Source organism: Rhinopithecus bieti, unplaced genomic scaffold (genome assembly GCF_001698545.2).
Source record: "Rhinopithecus bieti isolate Rb0 unplaced genomic scaffold, ASM169854v2 scaffold_3734, whole genome shotgun sequence".
In the NCBI taxonomy this organism is placed as follows: Eukaryota; Metazoa; Chordata; class Mammalia; order Primates; family Cercopithecidae; genus Rhinopithecus; species Rhinopithecus bieti.
This window is the reverse complement of record NW_016804423.1, coordinates 2,341,680-2,364,155: the sequence shown is the minus strand read 5'-3', so window position 1 is coordinate 2,364,155 and position 22,476 is coordinate 2,341,680. Positions and strand designations below refer to the sequence as shown.

The window sequence follows — 22,476 nt, the reverse complement described above, 5'->3', positions numbered from 1 at the left end:
GAGAAGAAGAAGTAAAGGTACCTATGAGCCCCACTTCTGAAAACAAGTACTGGTTAGCACCACAGGAAAAGCAAAGGAGATTAAAGGTCAAATAAAATTGGAAAGAAAAGAGCATCATTGGCCGGGCGCGGGGGCTCACTCCTGTAATCCCAGCACTTTGGGAGGCCGAGAAGGGTGGATCCCTTGAGGTCAAGAGTTCGAGACCAGCCTTGCCAACATAGTGAAACCCTGTCTCTATTAAACATACAAAAATTAGCCAGGCGTAGTGGTGCACGCCTGTAATCCCGTAGAGGTTTTTCTGCCTCAGCTACTCAGGAGGCTGAGGCAGAAAAACCTCTTGAACCCAGAAGGTGGAGGCTGCAGCGAACTGAGATTGTGCCACTGCACTCTAGCCTGGGTGACAGGGTGAGATTCCATCCCCTCCCCTCCCCCCCAAAAGAATAACATTATCATGATTGACAAACGATATGAATATCTACACAGAAAAATCCTTAATAAATATAAAACTTTTCAGATTCATGGGACAGTCTACAAGCTTCCCAGGTATAATTTCAAAATATAGCATCACCAAAATTCTACAAAATGAAATGTAAAAGAATATTTTAAATGACACCCAGAATATAAATTATTCAGTCTTATGGGCTGAATGGTGTCCCTAGAAAAATTCGCATATGGAAGACCTAAACCCAGTATCTCAGCATGTGACTTTATTTAGAGATAGAAGATCTTTAGAGAGGTGATTCAGTTAGAGTGAAGGTTATTAGCATGGACCCTAATGCAATACTACTGATGTCCTTACAAGAAGAGGAAACTGTAACACACCCAGACAGAGGGAAGATGACATGAAGACACAGAGAAAACAGAGCCACCTGCAAGCCAAGGGGAGAGGCCCAAAACAGATCTTTCCCTCAGCCTCAGAAGGAACCAGTTCTGCTGACACCTCGCTCTTTCAGCCTCCAGCGCGGTGAGATGATCAGCGTCTGTGGTTGAAGCCTCCTGGTCTATGTGGTTTTGCTATGGCAGCTCTAGCAAATGAATACACTAAGAAAGAAACTTAAATGTGCAAGTCCTTTTTGCAGAAAATAATATTTTATTAAAACACATAAGAATACACCATGACCATAGAGAGGACTTTTAAAGATATTCAAGACACTGATCCTAAAATGTACAGTCCATTAAAGGGTTGAAAACTAGCAAGAACGCAAGCAGGGTTCACAGGTGGGGTGTTTTCATCTATAAAAACACTTAAACACCCAGGAGGAATTGGTGACAATATTTAAATAATTGCGAACATTCCTTTTAAATATAATGAACATAAATATTCTAGATTGCAAAAAACAATTTAAAAAGACATTTATTTAATAATGAAATGTCACCGCAAACATCTGTTGATAGCGTGTAAAAACCTGAACAGCCCAGGACGTCTTTTGACGGCACAAGAATCAACATAAATAGTTTGCATTTGTAAAGGAAAAGCAATGAATGTTTTCAACAACAAAATAATGTGTGCCTTATTATGACCTCTGGTATAAATATTAAATGCAAATGTTGTTCACAACTTTTATCATTAAAAGTGGGACATGCCAAATTTTTATTTATTTCGTCATAACAGTCACATACAGTTTATTTTTATCGTTCAAATAGAGAAAACTTATTATAATCAATAAGGTGAAAATTAAGATAACATTATGAATAATTTAGTTCTTATAAAGCATTTGAAAATAAAACTCTTGAAAACCAAAAGGGTGCTGATAAAGCAAAAGAAAATACTTAGAATGTGCCACCATAATTTTAAACACGATTCTATATTTAGAAAATATTGAGCATTTTATAACGGACACTGGGGGCAGGGAGGGGTCCAGAGGGCTGAGGGTTGGGAAGTTTCATATTGGACACAGTGTTCAGTATTTGAGTGATGGCTACACCGTAGACCAGTCTCCACCATCGTACAAAATACCTGTGCAACAAATATGCAAAGATACCCCTGAATTTACAATACAGATAAATAAATAAAAAAGAAAATATTGAGCATTTTGGACACTAAATATTAAACAGAACTTTAAAAAGATTAACATCACACTGGACATTATTTTGAAAATTAGATTTTTGAGTACTTATCACAAGAATTTTATCTATTCAAATAAAATAGTAACTTTTTGAAAACACTTAAAAATCAGGGCACTAAAATTTCAATACTATTTTTGATAAGTATTTCACATCAAGTTGTTTTAATAATTTACTGGAAAGTTAAAATGCCATATTTCTGAAGTTAGTAATGTATTTTGATGATCTCAGGGAGCTGAAAGGAATGTCATATGAAAAACATTGGACCTTATTTTGGTACACGAGAAAATATTTTATTTTTTATTCTATTTGAAACTTAGGGGATTATATAGTAGGTGAATATATCTAGAAAAAAGTATTTTAAAGAGAAAGATTTACAATAAAATCTGATCAGGTTTTGCACAGATTACATTAGGATAAATCTGTGGAGAAAGTCTGAAGCTTTAGTCAAAATTTAGAAATATTTGTACATATTTAAATGTGGCAACATCTAAGTCATGATACCCACCTATGGGTGTGCTATAAATAATATACATTGAGTAAATCACTTTACCCTTACCACTAGTTTCGATAAATCTCATGTTTTAACTACGTGCCAAATAAATACTAAAGAAAATTAAACCATACATCTGAAGTGATAGGGATTGAAGTAAGAAAGACCAGAAGAATACGGAAATGTCAATAATGGCATAGTAGCACAGGACGAGAGTGCCAGGGCAGCAAGAAAAGTTTAAAAACTATATCAAAATGTACAATAGTAATTCATTGGAGAAACAGACACGAGAAAATAATTCTTCTGGAAATATGACTTTAATTAAACTCATTCTGAGAGAAAACAATAAAGAGCTGTTTTCTGTGATTCAGGTTGGTCCATTCTTGCAAATCTCCTTGAATTCAAAATGACCTAATGAATAAAGCTAAGTCAACAGAGGAATCGAACATGCCAATAAGTAACATTTGTGACTTTGATAACAGAGCTATTTAGTATGTATGAATCTCAGACTGTATACTGAGGCTAGGAAATATTTTGAGTATAAGATCTTTTTGTGCAAAAGAACATGAGAGAGCAATCAGCAGCATGATGGATGACATCGATGACACATATTTTCTGCTTAAACTACAAGTTATCTCATGTCCACGCATTCAATGAGTTGTCTTGGGAAGACTTTAATGCAGTTCCCTCAGTCACCTCATGACACTGACTGGGTCATCATTTAGCTGGTGAGAATAGTGACAGAAAAAATGATAAAACAGTTTTTCATTTATAAACAAATAATTTGGAAATTGATGATTTTAGAGAAAATTGTGCTAAACGTATCACATAGTAAGCATTGAAAATATATATATAATTTAATCCAGTCAGTTAATGGATAAAGGAGGGTATATTTTACTTTTGAGGCATATATTTAATTAATTTATATGAAAATATATTAATATACTTTATTATCGTACCAGTTGTCAAAAATTTTAGTGTCACAAAACTACCATTTTTCCCAAAAGGACATCAAGAAAACTTAAATAAATGTCAGGCAAACTGAAATAGGGAACTTTACATAAAATAACTGGCCAGCAGTCCTCAAAAGCATAAAGTCTTGAAAGACAGACTGAGGAAATACCCAGATTAAAATTATTGTGACTTGGAAACTAAATGCAATCAACATGGGATTTTGAATTATATCCTGGACCAAAAAATGCATATTAATGGAAAAACTGGTGAAACTGACATGAAGTGTGTGGATTAGATAACAGTATTGTACCAATGTTATTTTTTCCTGATGTTTCTATCTTTACGTGGCTGTTTAAGATGTTATCACTGGGAGAATTGGGGTGAATGCGAAGAGTCTTTGTACTCTTCTTGCAATTTTTAAAAAGTCAGTAATTACTTTACAATTAAAAATTAAACACAAAAATTTAGAGAGGAAAACAGTGTGCACTGTGAGTGTGGTGGGACTCAATAATCATATGCCTCTTTTGAAGACAGCTTATTGATATACCCCAAGAAACTTAACAGTATTTCACCATTTTTTCTATGTCACACTTCTGGATAATGAAAGAAATAATCGGAGTTTATGCAAAAATACATATTATAAAAATGTTCACAACAGCATTTTAATTTACATATAAGGGCAGTATATTTATATAAAGCCTGCAGTACAAGCAACAAAAAAATTGTACTTTTAGATTATTTGATGATATGATACTGAAGGGCTAGCTGGGGCTTTATATACAGGACAAGCCCAAACTAGACCAAGAGCCCAAAAAGGACAATAAGTTGAAAGTGTTTAAATACACTTTGTTGCTAAGCATGTTACTGTTAAGTTGATGTGTTTGATGAGTCCTGTCACTTTAATAGGTATCACACACCTAGAAAAGAGAAAAGGTAGTTGATCACACCTCATAGCATCTATTTGGAGATTTCAGAACATTGGGGGCTTCTCTGAATTTTCTAAGAATTGGTTTTGTTTTTAAAGCTCTCCATCCCCCCCTTCTAAGCAAAGTGATTGTGTAAGCTAATAAGGCTGTGAACTTGATCATCACTCTGCTGTTCAACAAATTAAACTGAGCCAGTTCACAGCCATTACACAAGAAAAAGTTTCATAATTTGTGGTGAAAAAAATAGAAATCAATGTTTTATAGCAATATGGTTACAATATGCATGATACATGAATATTTTGTGTTGATAGAAAGATAAAGTATAGATAATTAGATAGAGGATGGATAGATAGATGATGGAAGGATAGATAGACAGAGGATAGATAGATAATAGATGTATAGATGATAAATAGAAAGGTAGATAGAAAACAGATAGATACGATAGATAAGAGATGCATAGGTAATAGATAGACAGATAATAGAGGGAGGGATCAATTGACAGATGGACAGATGATAGGCAGAGAGAAAGAGATAGACAGACATNATAATTTGTGGTGAAAAAAATAGAAATCAATGTTTTATAGCAATATGGTTACAATATGCATGATACATGAATATTTTGTGTTGATAGAAAGATAAAGTATAGATAATTAGATAGAGGATGGATAGATAGATGATGGAAGGATAGATAGACAGAGGATAGATAGATAATAGATGTATAGATGATAAATAGAAAGGTAGATAGAAAACAGATAGATACGATAGATAAGAGATGCATAGGTAATAGATAGACAGATAATAGAGGGAGGGATCAATTGACAGATGGACAGATGATAGGCAGAGAGAAAGAGATAGACAGACATGATAGCTGGATAGATGATAGTTGGAGACATGAAAAGATTATGGCTAGATGAGAAATAAAAAGAGACAGATAGATGATAGATGGAGAGATTGATAAACAGATGATAGATGGATAGATGAGACATAGACAGACAGATGATGGATAGATGATAGATGGATAGATAGAAGATGGATAGATGTCAGATGGAGAGAGAAACAGATTAACAGATAGATGGATAGACAGGTGATAGACAGATGACAGATGGAGAGAGAGACAGACAGACAGACAGACAGACAGAGCCACATCACACTGCCCTGGGAGTCGAGGAGCCAGGAGAGCTGAGAGTGAAAGTTGACTCCCTGGTGGCCTGAGTTCCGTCTTTTGATTTCTTTACTAGGTCAAGTTGACTTTGCACACAGATTTCTCCCAAAAGGTTCACTCAGGAAGGTGGACAAGGGTCTTCTTTCTGCCTTTGGTGTTCCCTCACGTTTTTATTCACTGCCCTGTCTTAGGGGTTTGCATTTTGTAGGGGAAATTGGGACTCGCATGTCACTCTGTGTCAGCCAAGATCGCCCCCGGGAAACAAATGGCTTACTCACAAACTACCGACGTGTGGAAAGTGGGTGTGGGGCTAGCGACTGCAGAGCGCCTCCATGGTCCCTGGATGGGCAGGTGAAGAGGAGGGGGTGGCTTCCAGCACCTGAGGAGGGCAACTCTCTAGAGCCTGAGAGGAGCCAGGGTCTGCAGTAAAGGCCAACTAGGAGTGGCAGGTGAGGAGCCAGGAACTCCTCCTCCAGTCTCGCTCCGCCCTCTCTGATCTCCTGATCTTCATTGGCTGAATCAACGGACAAGGACATTTTTACCTGTGAAAGGAAGAGATGGTGGGATTTACAAAACCCGTTCCCAGCTCAAAACAATTACGAAAATGTTGCATGAACCGAGAAGTGTGAATGACTGACACCTCCGAGCCTGAGATCCAAACAAACCAAATCCTTGTCTTTTGCAGCCGTGTCTTCTGGGGGAATAACACCTATTTTGAATGTCAGAAGCAAAATATTTCTCTGGGCATCTCTGAGATAAAATCTTAATTTCCTCAAGGCAGTTGTGTATTTGAGATGACTGCAGAGACCGTCTCATAAATGACAATGAAAGAAACGCAACACATTTGTATTCATGTATTTTTCAATGTATTTCTCCTATTTCCCTTGCACAGGAGAAAACAGAGCTAGAAATAAATAAGACAAATTAACATCAGTTTCATCCAGGTAATGGTGTTGTGGGAAGTTCTTACTTTTGTCTTTCATATTTTTCTTTCTTTCTAAAATGTTCACAATAATTATTATTTGCTTTGATAATGAGGAAAAAAAAAAAAAACCCACCCTTTTCCCAAAGTTGTCATGATCATATGGGGTGAAAGAAAACTAGAGTTGGAGAAGTGATACTTGGGAAAAATGAGGTAAGCCTAAGAGGCACATTACGCACCACTACCCTAGATACTCAGGATTTTTTTCCTTGATACATTTTTATCTTTAGATGCACATAATTATATTAGATGCGCTTTATGCAGAATCACATTTTAAAATTCTGTTATAGCCTTACCTTTTATTGAATGTTGTTACTCTTAGACAGTTTATGAGACTTCACATGCATATGTTAAAAGATACCTTATAAAATAAAATTACTCTTTTCTTAGAACATCTGTCTCCCTTATGTGGCAGTTATTGGGCAATTTCCCGGGAAATTTTTTATTAAAACGGGGGAAGAAAAGAAATCTCAAGATAAACTGTGGAAATTATGGCGTATAAGGCATGATTAAGAGATAGTGTCCCCTGTCACATGCAGATTCTGAAGTGACTTTTTCTTTAAGTTTCCATGCCTTTATGCAAATAACTAGAGCCCACTTTTTGCCTCAGTTTCTCAGGATGTGAGATTAAGTTGAGTACAACATGTTCTAAGACAGTCATGAGCATGAGCTAATATTTGGAAATTTTAAAGCATTATGATATCCACTTTCCTTCAAAAGCTGTCAGTTAAATTGATATTTTCTTCAAGACAGCATAAGAGGTGCCAAATTGAAAGTCGGTTTCTGCAAAAACGGCTCTGGATCCTCCAGCTTTCATGCTACTTGACAGGAATTAGAGCAGTGACCCAGAAGCTCAGCATTTGGGGGAACTGAGTGGCCTGGGCTGCAGCTGTTGTTAAATACTCTTTCTTTTTCTCAATCTCCCCCCAGCATCCTACTTTTCTTTTAACTTTTATTTTAAGTTCAGGGATACAAGTGCAGGTTTGTTACACAGAAAACTCATGTCATGGGGGTTTGTTGTACAGATTATTTCATCACCCAGGTATTAAGCCCAGTACCCATTAGTTATTTTTCCTGATTTTCTCCCTCCTCCCACCCCAGCAGACACATAGACCAATGGAACAGAATAGACAACCCAGAAGTAAGACTGCACACCTACAACCACCTGATCTTCAATAAATCTGACAAAAACAAGCAATGGAGAAAGGATTCCCTATTAAATAAATGGTGCTGGGAGAACTGGCGAGCCACATGCAGAAGGCTGAAGCTGGAACCCTTCCTTATACCATATACAAAATTAACTCAAGATGGATTAAAGACTTAAATGTAAAACCCAAAACTATAAAAACCGTGGAAGACAACCTCGGGCAATACCATTCAGGACATAGACACAGGCAAATATTTCATCATAAAGATGCCTAGAGCAATTGCAACAAAAGCACAAATTGACAAATGGGATCCAATTAAACTAAAGAGCTTGCTCTCATTCTTTTTTGTCTTTTTTTCTCTTTCTCTTGCTTTACTTTTTATTTATTATTACAATTTAATGACATCAAAGTGCAAAATAATTATAGTATTTAATATGCCTATTTTTCAGATTTGTTAGAAACAAGGATGCTTAATAAGTTTAGGGTCTGGACAAAAAAGCAAAATTTTTTCCTATTATTCCTCATTCCAAGATGCTATGTGATCTTGAGTACTAGCCATATCTTCTCCGTAGTAATATTATTAGTAGGAGGAGTGGGAGGAGGAGGAGAAGTATTTTAATCAGTCAGACGGAAGCCAAAAAATCAAATGACTTCACTTTAATGTCTGTAAGGATCAAATATTTAATAAACCTAGAATATTTTATCAAACCTCTGGTGACTCACTTAATGTATGTGCAGGGGACAAGCTGAGATGAGAAAACTGGCAGGATCAACAGCAGGAGGACTTCCTACTACTGAGAAGCGTGTGGGGTATTAAAACATATCCACATGGACTCCAAACTGGGCCAGTATCAGTCTGAATTTTCCAAATTAGTTTTGCAAATGTAGAGGAGAAATTCGATGCACTAGAACAGACTGCACCCAGCTTTTTCTATTTTCCTGACATAAAATGATATTGTTGCCTTCTTTTTCCTAAATAAATAAATAAGACAATTCTTTAAGATGTATATTTTGAGAGAAGAAATGAGTTCTATGCTGTCGGGGTTTTAGTTCAGTATGAGCTATAGTAAGACTCCTTTACAAACAAATGCAAAAGATCTCTTCAAAGCGTACCTTTTAGGGAATAGTAGTTCTACGACAAAGAAACTTAGGACAAGTTCAAAGTGAATAGGCTACTTCTTCCTTTTACCGATGGTTCCTTTAAAATGTCTCAGAAATGGAGTTCTGGATTTTTGTCTGCGTACAATGAAAAACAGAATAAAACCTCTTACACTAGGCACTGTTGAAAGTGCAAAAGTTATTTGTCCCGTGGTGTCTGATCTGTAAAATCTGTTCGCCACGGGGCGTTTTCGTTCTTTGAAGATTTCATTATGGCAAGTAGAATAACACTTAATGTAAAGAATGCACGTACAATATGGAAGACACGCAGCATATAAACTTTTATTGAACTAATTCCCTTCATTAAATATTAGGACTACCTTTGAACTGCTGGGCTAGCACCTGCATAGTAATAAGCTTTGTGTGGATTATGATATTTCTATTTGATGTTTAATATTTCTTGGAATCGCCCTGCACATCTAAGCTTTTGCCTTTGGAGGTTAAAGCCTGTGCATTTACAGCCAGCCTAATTGGGAGCTGTGAACTGCTGAGCTCTTCTAAACCAGCAGCGTTTTAAACCCAGCTCTGCATGTTTGCGTGGCCAGGCTCACTCCCCTTCCCAACTAGGCAGAATTGTGTTCATCGTTTGCAAGCAAAAGGGCCCTGGTGCACAGATAACTGCAGCGGCTGCAGCCACTCGCCACGGGGGAGGGCAGACTGCTCTGCAGAATCAAGGAGGAGATGCATTGCTGTTGAATCAGGGTTTGACCTTCCAGGGTTTCTGCAACAAGCGCTTCTGGAATTAAAATTTTTAAAAAAGGAGTCTCAGCAAAGGGTTGTAGAGAGGTGCTTTTGGTGTTGATAATAACAACCAAAACATTTGGTCCCTCCCTGTCTAGACAGAATGGTACTGTCCCAGACAGAAAGGTCTCCACAGGCCAGACAGTCCATGTAGCACCACGCTGCTGAGGGCTCCAAGACACCCCAGTGTGAGGGAGGGGAACAGGGAAATGACTGCAACCGCTAGGGATAATTAGCGGGACGGATGAGCCAGTAGTGTCTGCTGCGTGTGTGTGCGCGCGCACATGCGATTCAGCATGCATGTATGTGTGTGCACACAAGTGTGCAGTTCTCTGTATGAGACAAATGAGGCTTAGGTGCTTGACCTCAAACTTAGACACAAGTTCAATACAACAACACGCCGCCTAGATTTTTTTAATGACACAACTGCAAATAGTAAATTATTTTGAGCCTGACATTGCTTGTCATAGAAGGCAAAATTCTGTTTTGATATTTTATTTTAAAATCAGTTTTCAACCTCAGAATTCAAAAATGCAAAAACTCAGAATTTAAACAATTAGGTAGGCCACACCTAAATTTCCATGGATTTTGTGTTCCAAAGAAAGCATACAAAATGTTATCAGGAGGGTGCAGGTTTTTAAAACTTGGTAAATTTGACAGTTTTAAAACATTTCTCCTCATTTTTCAACCTGAGTTCACAGCTACAAAAGATGGTGATGTGGCTTCCCTGCTCAGGGTGCCCGGCTCTCCTTCTACCTTGTCTGACAGGAGAACACATTTGTTGTTCTAAGTAGCTGTTGGTTGTTATTAGATGCAAAACTACAACCTGTGTTAATTTTGGGTGCATTTACTTTTGAAGAATCCTAATTTGCTCCTGGATACATCCCTTGTTGAAGACTGCAGGGAAAGTAATATTGTGCCTTTTTTGGTATGATTTATTCTGCTCCAAGTGACATAGCAAAATGTACCTGGCTAAGAACAACTTGTACCATGTGCTGATTTGCACATGGAGGAAAAACGCTTCAGTGTATCTCAGGGTTCATTCCAGTTGGTGCCTCTTAAGGGATGAAAACTGTTTCCTCTGCTTACAGACTAGTGCAATTAATTGCCTTTGTCTAGAGACGACACAGATTTGAGAAACACTGCATGAGATACGGCTATGGAATTTAGCCAGCATCTTGAAGATGTTCACTGCTTCACTCAAAACATTGCAGAATTTTAAAATACAAGAATGTGGCTATTTCTGCCACTGTGATTTCAAGGTTCAATTAAAAAACTTCATGTGTATGGGAGTTTTCTGAAAGATACTGCATAGGAAATTTTTCAGAACTTGTCCTTACTTAAAAGAGTTATACCTCTGGCAAAGAAGGTGTGAGCAGCAGTAGAGGTGGGCATTGTGCCATTCTGCTGCCCAGTTCTTCAGTCTACGGAAATAAGACAGAGTCATGTTCTGTGGGCAGGTGACCTCCACCCTCTCAACAGTCTTGGAGTCTGCAGAGGAACTCACCTTCAGACACACGGAGGCAACACGGTGCAAAACATGGAGGAGCTGGCAGGAGTTGGAAAGTCAAGCTGGGCCTACCTTTATCCTCGGGCCTGGTCCTGTTCCCCTGTCCTTACAGAGCCCGGCCAAGGAAAAGTCAAAGGTTTGCTCCTACGCAGCCAAACACACCAAAGGTTGCCCAAGCTGCAGATGGCCATGGACAGCGCATCTATTTTAGTCTATTTTTGTAGACTCTGGACATATGGGCCAGCACTTGGTTTTATGCCTGACATATTATCTAAAATTGTCTTTAATCAAAATCCTGGGGATAAGTCACTAGAATGGGGAAAATGTGAAAACAAAATAATCAAAACAATGAAAGACCCCAAATAGTAGGTACTTTGCACAAAGCACAAGAAAAAACAATTGTACTGAAATGAATCCTTCAAATACTGCTTAGAGTAGTATAAACCTGAGTTTAAAAAGCTATAAAATTGTTTCCTTTGGATTTTGGACTAGAATAATTTTAAACTAAATTTTTTGGTGTTTATATATTTAAGAATTTAAAAAATTTTAGAAAAATCCATTCATAAAAAACTATTTCCTACAGAAAGCAAAATTCATTTACCACGTTAGTCCCATGGAAAACGTTTACTGCTTCTTTATCTTCAACATCAAAATAATCAATATATTTTCTCAAAAAGCTAAAAGTGGATATCATTGTACATACAAGTACAAAAGTCAACTGCAGAAAAACTAAAAAAGCAATTATTTCTCAACTTTGATCTTCTAGTATTTTTTTCAAGGTAGCTAGGGTAAGAGCATTATAAAGGCATGTAATTGAAAGACGTGGGAAAAGTGGTTATTTTGGAAGGGAGGAATTATGGAAAAATTATATTTTCTTAAGAGGTTTTCCATTGTCTAGGTTTTAATCAATAAACCACGTTAATTTTAAATAATAAAATATCAGCCAGGCACAGTGGCTCACACTTATAATCACAGCATATATATAAACACTTTTGGAGGCCGAGACAGTTGGATTACCTGAGGTTGGGAGATCAAGATCAGTCTGGCCAACATGGTGAAACACCGTCTCTACTAAAAAATACAAAAATTAGCCAGGTGTGGTTGCAGGCACCTGTAATCCCAGCTTCTCTTGAGGCTGAAGCAGGAGAATCGCTTGAACCCAGGAGGCAGAGGTTGCAGTGAGCCGACATTAAACCACTGCACTCCAGTCTGACGGAGTGACAGAATGAGACTGTCTCAAAAAAAGAAAAAGAAAAAGAAAAAAGAAAAAAAAGAAAAAAATACAGTAAGTAAACAGGGGATGATGTGCTGATGGGCTGGAGAGGACGCGGCCCCCTGCCTGGCTCATTCCCTTGGATTCTGGGGCTAGAGCTGCTCCAATCCTTCCTGGAGCTCCTTCTCAAATTCCCTCTCAGTCTCTGCTTTCTTGCTGCTCAGGTGTTTCCAGTTCTCTGAGTCCATTTGGGGGCTTTTTGCTTTGTGGCTGTCCCCTGCCCACGCTAGCACATGTGGTTTGCTGTCTACACTCTCCTGACTGCCACAGCTGAGTCCTCAGCCTGGCCTCCTGCACAGTGAGCGTGTTTGTGGAATCACCTGAGGCATTTCACATGAGCACCTTCAACTTAACTTTCCAAGCTGAATTCATCTACCCACCAACCTTCTTTTTCTCGTGGATTCCCAGTCTTCACACACTGAGGTTTCCATCTGTTAAAAGAAAAACTTTAGCCAAATTAAATGTATAAGCATTTAATTGAGCAAAGAACGACTGGCAAATCGGGCAGTCTTCCAGCAGCACAGCCACTGGGAGGAAGAAGATTTGTGGACAGAACTCGGAAGTGAGGTGCAGAAATGGACAGACCGCTACAGCTCCACGTTCACTTTATTTGAAAAGGTTTGAAAACCTTTTCAAGGTTTGGCCACCTTTGATGAGCCAACACTCGGTGATTGCCACAAGAGTAGGCTACAGTCTGTTTACAGCTCTTTTTAGGTCACAGTTCATGATGTACCAAGAACCTTTTGGCCGAATGTCACACGTGGAATGAGGCAACTTGAGGCTAAACTTGCTGTAACACACCCAATGGGTACTTCAACAAGAAACTCATGACTTTCCGTGATTCCACCTCTGCCCTCGCCCTGTGTCATCAGGCATCAGCCACTGCTGGTCTGCTGGTTCCAACCTGGTCAATGTCTGCACTGTGCCTCCCACTTTGCCATGGTTGAGAAACTCGTGACTGGTTTCCCTGGACCTCATTCTCATCCTCATTCCCTTCCCATTTATCTCCTTTCAAAGCAGCCCAAGTAATTTTTTTTAAAAAACCAAATGTGAGTATGTTATTCCTCTGCTTCAGACCTGTCAGTGGCTCCCCATTGCCCTGAGTTAATTTGAACTTCATAGCTTGGCCAGCAAATTTCACAATCTGCAATCTTTCCCGATCTTCTAATACTACACCTCTGAACTGCTGGACTGAAAAAAGACGTATTTCTTTAGTGAGTCCCACGTTTTCAAGCCTCTCTGAGGTCGACATCCAGCCCTTGCTTCCCAGACTACCCAGACAAAACTCCTACCTGTCACGGAAAACTCAGATCTGTGTTCACCTACCCCCAAAAAACTCCCTTGAGCACCCCCAAATGAGTTATGAGCCTATGCAAGGTGAATGCCATTTCCTTTAGCCACTGCTTTCTGCTCTACTTCTTGAACTCTCATAGGCAGGCATGATTTTCATTCATTGAGGTATTCTCAATGCTCTGCATGGCACCGGGCATTCTGGTATTCTCAGTGCTCTGCATGGCACCGGGCACATAGTACATGCTCAAAAAATGTTTGTTAAGAGAATGAATGGATAGGGGCCCCTCCGTTAAAGTTTATGACTATGTATAAACAGATTTTTGAACCGTTAAGATACCAAAAATAATTCCTCATTGTGACATTTAGGATATGCTATATATTTTTTGTAATATTTTGCTTTCTAAGAAGGTGTACCCTATTTAAAGAGGCTCAGGCCTAAGAAAACAAAAGATTAAAAAATGCAAATAAATTTAGATGGAATTGTTGGACAGGGAAGTCCCCCAGTAAATGGGAATGAACAGGTCTTGAGAATGACACAAGCCTGGTCTCAAGTTGCAGCCTTGACTGACTTTACGACATCAATCAGATCATTCTCTCAGCCTATTTCTTTATCCAAGACACATGCTTGCAAGTTTTATCTATCAAATGCCTACCTTAGCCAGGTATGGTGGCTCACACCTGTAATCCCAGCACTCTGGGAGGCCAAGGCAGGTGGATCACCTGAGCTCAGGAGTTCCTGACCAGCCTGGCCAACATGGCAAAACACTGACTCTACTGAAAATACAAAAATTAGCTGGGCGTGGTGGCCAGCACCTGTAATCCCAACTACTCAGGAGGTTGAAGTAGGAGAATCGCTTGAACCTGGGAGGCAGAGGTTGCAGTGAGCCACCACTGCACTCCAACCTGGTCCACACAGCGAGACTCTGTCTCAAAAAAAAAAAAAAAAAAAAAAAAAAAAAAAAAAAGTCTAACTTATATGGCCATCTCTTTGGGTGGGGGCATGGAGTGCTTCAAATAAGTCAGCATCTGATTGTATCTATTCTCAGCATTGAAATTTATCATTTCTTTTTTTTTTTTTCTTTGAAACGGAGTCTTGCTCTACTGCCCAGGCTGGAGGTGCAGTGGCACGATCTCGGCTCACTATAAGCTCTGCCTCCCAAGTTCATGCCATTTGAAATTTCTCATTTCTAATCAGTGTTAAATTCATTGGGTCTCGACTTCCTGTCCAGATTCTCAATTTCACCAAACATGTTTTGTTGGGTGTTATTCTTCAAACAGCAAACCACATTTTTGTCATCTTACCTTTTCTTAGTTACTAAATCTGGCATAGTTTTAGATTGTTACAGTGTTTCATTTTGTTCACTTAATATTAATTATCTGCGGTGCCTAAAGAAACATTGTGAAACTAAATCAGTGTTTAAAGCAGTAACCAAGAATATTGATCCAGTGTCCATCTCTTAGCATCTTAATATTCACTGAAATCGTCACCATATATATAGGCAAGGTCTCAATCTAACAATTTAATATTTTGTTTCCTTTGAGGCTATCTACAAAATGTTACAATCTAACAATTTAACATTTTGTTTCCTTTGAGGCTATCTATCTATCTATATATATATCTACTGGTAATTAAATCTATAGATTTAATTACCAGTAAGTGCCCACCAGGTATACTATTATAATAAATAAATATCAATAATTAGTAATTGTGTAAGACAGTTTAATTTTTTTCTTTGCAGAGATTTATTTTGAATTGTTTCTCTAGTGTGTAGCAGTTGAAATACTAGATAATGGATTTTTATTGATTTTTAGCTGAACATTGAAGATGTACCAAATACATTTCCATAATTTTGATGGTCATGAGTTTCAGAATGTATTGATTGGATTGATGTATTCGTCTGTTTGTTTAGAATATTAACATCATGAGAAGAGCAAATGTATTCCAGCAGGTAGATGTGATGTGCTGAAGAACTGCCTGAGCTCTAATGCCAGCCATCAGCCTGGTTTCCAGTGTGGTTCCAGGAAACACTCATGCCCTGTACCGTGTGCCATGAGACTCTTTGCACCCAGCTTGCCTCATGCAATGCTGAGTAGCCCCAGCTTTCTTCCCTCTTCAATGCGTTAGATCATAAAGTAGCAATCGCCTCCTAATGTGTTTGTGGAAAGACGGCCTAGAAAAACACAAGATAAAGCTCTCATTTTCACAACAATTAGGCAAGTGACGCTTTTTCATCAGGGTCACTTTCAGAGAAATTATTCTTTGCAGTGTGTTGCAAAAGGGGTCCCAGAGGCCGAGTTATGTATGGGATCTTCTTTTCTCACAGAGATGTCTGAGAAGTTCATTCAGATGCAAATGGTGTTAGTGACAAATGCAGTGTTAATTTATTTATCAGAGGGACATTACAGGCTAGATAATTCATTCCTAGGGACTGTCTTTATATCTGAAATAACTGGACCACAGCAGAATCAATCCAGTTACTGTAGCCATTTTAGAAAATAAATCAGATTGGATATACTCTATCCATTCAGTTGCCTGCCTATTGATCTGGAGGACCGGAAGCACAAAATTAATTGTGCCCAGCCAATGGGACTGCAACTGGCAGTCTTAGAGAAAGTAGGTTTGGAGCTAAATCCTAGTGAATAATCATTACCTGCTTCCCTTGCTACGTGCGTGTGGAATAGTCAAAGGACATTGCTGTTGGAGTGAGATAAGATGGGAGTTTGAATCCTGTCTCTGCCATTTACTCACCGTGTGACCATGGGCAAATGGCTTTATTTCTGTTATTATCATTTTATTATTTTCATCTATAAAATGGGAATGCAAAGATACAGCTCACAGGGTATATAAGTACATACATATCCATATCTATAGAGAGAGATGTATGTGAAAGCGTATATGATTGCTGTCCAATACCTGATGGCTTCTGCCTCCTTTTTTCCTACTCAGGGACTCTTCTTCGGTTGGCTATTATACACTATTTTTTTCAGGAAGGGCCACTGTCTTTTGAGAGGGGGCGTGCTGATTAGAATTTAAAAATTATTTTTAGGTAATTAATTTGGAAGACTTGAAAAGTGAACAAACATATCGTGACCCATACATCGCATTATATATAAATATCGATTCCTGATGGATAATATATCGTAATGTAGAAGGTGAAACGAAGCACTTTTTAGAGTAAAACATAGAATATCTTTATGACTTTGAGTAGAAAACTATTTCTTAAATAGGATCCCCAAAACATGAATCTTTAAAAAAAAATGATAAATTGGACTGCATTAAAATGAATAAATTCAGTTCATCAAAATAGACCAGTAAGAGGGTGAAATGGCAAGCCACAGAGCAGAACAAGATATTTGCAAGTACCCATATTATACAAAAGACTTGTATCTGAAAGATGTAAACAAGATCTACAAATCAGCAAGACACAGACAATTAAGTCAATCGAATGATTGGTTTAAAAAAAAAAGTGAGTCAGGCCTGTAATCTCAGCACTTTGGGAGGCTGAGGTGGGTGGATCACGAGGTCAGTAGTTCAAGACCAGCCTGACCAACATGGTGAAACCCCGTCTCTACTGAAAATACAAAAAAATTAGCTGGGCGTGGTGGTGGGCGCCTATAATCCCAGCGACTTGGGAAGCTGAGGCAAGAGAATCGCTTGAAACCGGAAGGTGGAGGTTGCAATGAGCCGAGATTGTACCACTGCACTCTAGCCTGGGCAATAAGAGCAAAAACTCTATCTCAAAACAAAACAAAACAAAACTTCAAGTCACATTACAAAAGATAACAGCCACATAGTCATTAATCATATTGTTATGGGATGTTTGGGGTGTCAGTTTTTCTGGCTGGAAACCTCTGTGGCCACAGCACCTTTACCCAAGCTCCTGTCCTGTGTCCAGAAAGAAGGAGGTATGCAGACAAGTGAAGGGTGCGCAAGATGAACTTCACTGAGTGTTAAGAATCGCTCAGAGGCAACTTGCAGTGGGTAGCTGCTCTCTGCAGGCAGGCCATCTGTGGAGTGTTCAGTTCTCAGCAGAGAGGAGGCTCTGGAGAGGGTGGCTTCTCTCTGCCCACAGCAGCTGTCATCAGAGATGGTAGCTGCTCTCTGCAACTGGTTGTCACGTCATCTCCAACTATCAGCAGAGAGGGGACTCCTCTCTGCAGTTGGTTGTCTCCTCCTCTCTCTGCCCCCTTGATCCTCTGGCCTTCCTCTGCCCTGCTCTGGCTGAGCCCAGGGCTTTTATGGACTTCAGAGGGGTGGAAATGTGTGCTGATTGGTCCATGGGCAGCCATGGGTGGGGCCAGAAGAGGCACCATGAGTCCCCACTCCAGCCTTTAGCCCCTCCCTACCCTGAAGAGGGGGCCTTCATGGGGACCTGCCCATTTCCATTCAGGAATCAATCTGCCTCCCACTGCCATTCATGGCTGTTGGGGCTTGGCCCCAATCCCCACTCAGAGATGGCAGCAGGTTCGTGGCATGAAGAGAGGCCAGGCAGTGGGAGCAGATACTCCTGAGCCTGCAGGGACGTGGGGGGGGGGGGGGTTCCTTTCTGGGGCCCCCAAGGGTGCAGGCAGCAGAGACACCTGGGTCCTGTGCCTGGGCTGCACCCAGGAGCTCCCTACCCTCACCAACTCTAAAAGGGCAGGGCTCCTGCTTGTCCCCAGCTCCTGCCTACTCTGTAGAGCAGGAGGCCTGGGTCTGCAGCTGCCATTTGGGCGTTCCAGGGAGTTCCTACCCCAACTCAGAAGGGGCAGGGTCCCACTGGCTCCATGGAGCGTGCAGCCCTAGCTGTGCCTCCCTGCTGCAGCCGGTATGATGGCCACTGCCATCAATATGAAAAGGTGCATAATGTCGTTTGTCATGAGGAAATTGCAAATTGAAGTCACACTGCAATCCCATTACACACCCACCAGACAAAGCAAAATGAACGGAGGTGTCTGTAAAAATGTAGAACAACTGGTACTCACCTGCATGGTTAGCAACGGTGTAATGTGGTAGAATCGTTTTGAAAAACTCTGAAAATCTTATTAAAGTGGAGCAGTTACATTACCTGGGCCCAGCTAGTCATGGCAGGAACAATTTCAATGCAGCATGTTCATACAATGGAGTGTGAAGTAGCGAAGAGAAGGAAACATGATTGCCGCATGGGAGAACATGGGAGAATCCTCATAAGCACAGTGTTGATATAAATCAGCTACGTGCCAAAGGGTAGACACTGCACTGCACTCCACTTACATAAACTTCAGAGGCAGGCAAACCATTCGTGGCATCAGAAGTTATCTTTGCAGAGCCCGAAGCTTCTGGAAAGGGTGGTAATATTCTCCTCCTAGGTAGACCCGGGCACTGGCTACATCATGGATTGACTCTGGGACCTTGTCAAGCTGTAAAATTTTCATTTGTGCACTTTTTAAATGCATATTTCAATAGAAAGGCTTTTTCTTAAGTTTCTGGTGACGTCTTCCTGGAGAAAAAATATCCCTGAATATACAAAACAATGTGTGTTTATTAAAAACAAAATGGGGAAAATAGAAGAAAGCTAAAATCATGTATAAGTCTGCTACTCTGTATTTTGATATAATCTTTTGCTGTGTTTTTCTATTTATACACTGGGTGTGTACATGTGAAAACACAATGTCCACTATACAGCATATCAATTTTATAGCCTTCTTTAAAAACTGAACAGTGTGTCCAAAGCACCCTCTCTTGCCATTAACTATTCTTCAATGCACTTCAAAAGGCTTTCTTCTCCAGACACAGCCCACTGCTGCATTTCGCTCATGGCCTTGGCCATATGTAGTTTCATCTTAGCACTGCCTCAACAACGCATCTGCTGAAGCCTGGAGCTGAAACTGAGTCATTAAAAAACAGATCAATTTAGACCTAACAGGATCTTACCAACAGTATTTTGCAATGGGTGGCCCTGAACCCAGTGTTACTTAATGTTTTCATTGTTGGCCTGGGTTAGGAAACCCTACCAGCATCATAAACAGTAAGAAGCAGCCTTGCTTGTGTGCAGACGAGGGGTCAGTCTAGCTGCCTGCTGGCAGTGTAGCATGAGGGCAGTTGTGTGCACAAGACTCCGGGCTCAGGGTACCCAAGTGAAGGCACCAGCTCTACAGCTGCCAGATGTGTGTCTCTGGGCAAGGGCCGAAGAGGTAGGGACTCAGTTTCTCAGCAGTAAAATGAGGATAATAAGCCCCAGTGTGCAGCTCAATGTATGGGAAGTATTTATAATAGTACTGGGCAGAGTAGGCACACTATAATGATAAGGCACCACACCTTTGCAGAAGTAAATGACAAGTCACTTCTTTGCTCACAAACCTTAGAGTGATCTCCTGTACATGACTGGGGAGGAGTTTCCATGCCTGTGTGTCTAGCCCCATCTCTTACTGGTCTATAACTTCATACCTGTGCCCCATCCACACACAACAGTTTGTAGCTTCTTGAAGACAAAATGGCTCACACCTGTTTTCTACTTGGAAGCCATGTTTTCCTCATTGTGTAGCCCTGATCCCTGATCTCTAATCCTCATTCATTTACCTTACTAATTTACACTCTTCTGCGTGTTTTCATCCAGATATGCTGTCTCTTCATAGAAACTTTCTCCAGTGCTCACCTGCCCCAGGCCTGGTTAGAGGCCCCTCTTTTTATGGCCCCCTGGACTTAACCACGTCACAGAAATCATCACATTGAGTTGAGCCTCCTGGGTTTCTTTGGACTGGAAGCTCCCTGAGGGTAGGGGCTATCTTGTTCGTCCTTTTATCCTCAGGGCCTGGCATAAGATCTGGTGAACAGCTGCTGCACATTAAAGCTTTGCTAATTGAATAACTGTGTGTTATTTCTTAAATTCAATGAGAAATCACTTTACAAAGTCCAGCAGACTGAAAGTCACAATAACCGAGCTTTCTCTCCCCTGGGCACTTACACGGGACACCCAATCACAGTTGGAAGAGGTCTCGAAGACCTGCAGGAGTTAGAAGAATCCAGCGTCTCCTGGGCCCTGGCTGGGGCTTCTGCATCCGACAATAGAGATGGCTTTGCTCAGGGGAAGAATACTTTGGAGCCTGTGAAGACAGCTCTGACTCCATGAACACTGGGTAAGCAACGTCCACCTTGGTGGTTCTTGCTATAATTTGTCTGTATGTTCAGACCCAGTCCTTCCCTCCCAAACTGCTGACAGCGGTTTTCTTCGGTTATGCTAACATCTCCCACTATGTTCAAGTTGAGTTTTGTAGACATGCCAGCTGCTCTGTTTCTTCACGTTGATTTTCTAGCTCTGCCCTAATACGTGCTCATTTCATAGGTGGACCCTCTACAATCAATTTTTTCATTTTAAAAATGTTCACGTTATTGAGGGACACCTTCCTGAGAGGCGTCCATTATAAACTACAGCTTAAGACTGATATGATCCTATGAAAGCTATTGTGGTAGGACTTTCTCTTTAGGGCCCTTGTCACACGGCCATGAGAGATTAGGGTCACAGACACTTTGAAGGGTGAGAAAAAATGGAATTTATTGGGCCAAAAGGAAAAAAGGGGAAACGGACTCTCAGCAAAGCAACAGTCCTGCTAGCCGGTTTTCCCGCCTCAGCGACAGAACCCCAGGTACTATCCAGGATCAGGAGAGGCGAGGCTTCGCCCCTCTGCAAAGCGCGTGAACTTCGTGACTCCACCCCATTCTCCCAGCGCGCAGGCGGGTCGGAGTTTCTCCGGGATCCCCTTTACACTTGGCTAGTCACTGTGATGATATGGTTCCGAGGCTGAAAAACTTGCAATCTGATTAAGATCTGAATGCATGAATTACAAAAAAAGAAAAAGAAAAAGAAATTGTGGTAATTTAACGCAACAGTCTTGAAGCAAGGGGTTATCACAAGGGTGCTTATGACAGCGTTAGTTGTATTAGCAAAATATAGAAATAACCAATACTTGAATTTTTAAATTACAGTGAATTCTTTTGCTGCTACTGAAATTATACTTTCAAAGATAATTAATGTTTCTAAGGAGAGTTCATTTAGAGGGGGAAAGTAAAGAGCTCAAATTCCAAATAAAAGGTCATGATTTGAAATTACCGTGGGAGAAAATGGTATAGATATGGGAAAAGAAAGTGTTTTTAAGGCAGCGAAGTTTTGTTTCAAGCTAATCACAGATAACTTCTAATTTTATTATCCTTATCAGGGTTTATCTTGTATCATTAATAGTGAGCATTTGCCTTGCCTATTATATCTAATTCTGAGTTCTGTGGGTTAAGGTAACGTCAAGCATTTGGAATGGATTCAGATAAGGGCCAGCCTGGCTGGTGCCAGAGCAGGGCACAGAGCCTGTTTCCTACCGATCCTGGATCCTGACAGTGTGACTCCACGTGTGGCTTCTCCCTGCCACGGTCATAGAGTTGATCCTGTCTCAGTTTACGTACAGCGAGAAGGATTCATTCCAGGTCTGTTTATGAATATTTTTCTAAGAAAAAGGGTTTCCTAGGCAACTTCTAGAAGGCACTAAACAATAATGGATTTTAGTTTTTCAAGAAACCTTGGAGATCTAGGACAGTCTGTCTTTACCAACAGACACCAAGGCACAGAGATTCCAGGGGATATGACGGCGGAACCATTTCCCTGTTCTTGTCGGCTCGCCTTCTGCTAGCTGCGGCTTCCTTTGTGTCTAGCATATAACCCTGCATGCCTATTCAGGATTAAGGGAGGCCAGGTTCTGCCTCCTGGCTGGTGATTGCCAGGAGGCCCAGGAGGAAGCAGTAGCTGGTGAGGGAAACGCGCAGCAGAT

At 40.3% G+C, this 22,476-nt stretch overlaps 1 long non-coding RNA gene across 1 annotated transcript; it reads right to left on the bottom strand.

The window, feature by feature from the left end:
- Positions 1–21,189: 21,189 nt before the first annotated feature.
- LOC108527046 (uncharacterized) lies at positions 21,190–22,143 on the bottom strand. The gene is made up of 2 exons (XR_001884675.1): positions 22,031–22,143; positions 21,190–21,488 (listed from the first exon to the last, which is right to left on the bottom strand). It is a non-coding gene; the product is annotated as an uncharacterized LOC108527046 (long non-coding RNA).
- Positions 22,144–22,476: the final 333 nt, after the last annotated feature.